The sequence below is a fragment of the Triticum aestivum genome, chromosome 4A (assembly GCF_018294505.1).
Source record: "Triticum aestivum cultivar Chinese Spring chromosome 4A, IWGSC CS RefSeq v2.1, whole genome shotgun sequence".
NCBI lineage: Eukaryota > Viridiplantae > Streptophyta > Magnoliopsida > Poales > Poaceae > Triticum > Triticum aestivum.
The window spans coordinates 587,322,119-587,324,403 of record NC_057803.1 but is presented as its reverse complement, the minus strand read 5'-3'; positions in this window follow the sequence as shown (position 1 = coordinate 587,324,403).

The following is a 2,285-nucleotide window of genomic DNA, read 5'->3' as shown; positions in this document are numbered from 1 at the left end:
TTAATATGCAAAAGGTTTCAACATTTTATCACATTCTGACTTTTCTAGGGAATTATTGCAACAGCGGTAAACTTTCTGTTTTGAAACAGCAACATGTATACTTGTAACATAGGCATAGTAAAGGCTATCAATGTCACTGTTATTGAAATAAAAGATGCAAAAGATTGTTCTAAATAACAGCATGAAAATCCTAAAAAAATAAATTGATGCTCCAAGAAAAACACATATCATGTGGCGAATAAAAATATAGTTCCAAGTAAAGTTACCGATGAACGAAGACGAAAGAGGGGATGCCTTCCGGGGCATCCCCAAGCTTAGGCTTTTGGTTGTCCTTGAATATTACCTTGGGGTGCCTTGGGAATCCCCAAGCTTAGGCTCTTGCCACTCCTTATTCCATAGTCCATCGAATCCTTACCCAAAACTTGAAAACTTCACAACACAAAACTTAACAGAAAACTCGTAAGCTCCGTTAGTATAAGAAAATAAATCACCACTTCAAGGTACTGTAATGAACTCATTATTTATTTATATTGGTGTTAAACCTACTGTATTACAACTTATCTATGGTTTATAAACTATTTTACTAGCCATAGATTCATCAAAATAAGTAAACAACACATGAAAAATGGAATCTGTCAAAAACAGAACAGTCTGTAGTAATCTGGATCAAACGTATAATTATGGAACTCATAAAATTCTCAAATAAATTTCTGGACCTGAGGAATTTATCTATTAATCATATTCAAAAAGAATTAACTAAATATACCTCTCGAAATAAAAATGGCAGCAATTCTCGTGAGTGCTAAAGTTTCTGTTTTTTACAGCATGATCGCAAAGACTTTCCCCAAGTCTTCCCAAAGGTTCTACTTGGCACAAACACTAATTAAAAGCATATAAACACATATAAACAGAGGCTAGATGAATTATTTATTACTAAACAGGAACAAAAAGCAAGGAACTAAGATAAAGTTGGGTTTCCTCCCAAGAAGCGCTATCGTTTAACGCCCCTAGCTAGGCATGATGATTTCAATGATGCTCACATAAAAGATAAGAATTGTAACATAAAGAGAGCATCATGAAGAATATTACTAGCACATTTAAGTCTAACATACTTCCTATGCATAGGGATTTTTTGAGCAAACAACTTGTGGGAACAAGAATCAACTTGCATAGGAAGGTAAAACAAGCATAACTTCAAAATTTTAAGCACATAGAGAGGGAACTTGATATTATTGCAATTCCTACAAGCATATATTCATCCCTCATAATAATTTTCAATAGCATCATGAATGAATTCAACAATATAACCAGTACCTAAAGCATTCTTTTCATGATCTACAAGCATAGAAAATTTACTACTCTCCACACAAGCAAAATTCTTCTCATGAATAATAGTGGGAGCAAACTCAACAAAATAACTATCATGTGATTCAAAATTAAGAGCAAGATGACAACTTTCATGGTTATCATTATTCTTTAAAGCATACGTGTCATCACAATAATCATCATACATAGGAGGCATGCTTTCATTGTAATAAATTTGCTCATCAAAACTTGGGGGACAAAAAATATCATCTTCATCAAACATAGCTTCCCCAAGCTTGTGGCTTTGCATATTATTAGCATCATGGATATTCAAGGAATTCATACTAACAACATTGCAATCATGCTCATCATTCAAATATTTAGTGCCAAACATTTTATAGATTTCTTCTTCTAGCATTTGAGCACAGTTATCCTTTCCATCATACTCACGAAAGATATTAAAAAGATGAAGCGTATGAGACAAACTCAATTCCATTTTTTATAGTTTTCTTTTATAAACTAAACTAGTGATAAAACAAGAAACTAAAAGACTCGATTGCAAGATCTAAATATATACCTTCAAGCGCTAACCTCCCCGGCAACGGCGCTAGAAAAGAGCTTGATATCTACTACACAACCTTCTTCTTGTAGACGTTGTTGGGCCTCCAAGTGCAGAGGTTTGTAGGACAGTAGCAAATTTCCCTCAAGTGGATGACCTAAGGTTTATCAATCCGTAGGAGGCGTAGGATGAAGATGGTCTCTCTCAAGCAACCCTGCAACCAAATAACAAAGAGTCTCTTGTGTCCCCAACACACCCAATACAATGGTAAATTGTATAGGTGCACTAGTTCGGCGAAGAGATGGTGAAACAAGTGGTATATGGATAGTAGATAAAGATATTTGTAATCTGAAATAATAAAAACAGCAAGGTAGCAAGTGATAAAAGTGAGCGTAAACGGTATTGCAATGCTAGGAAACAA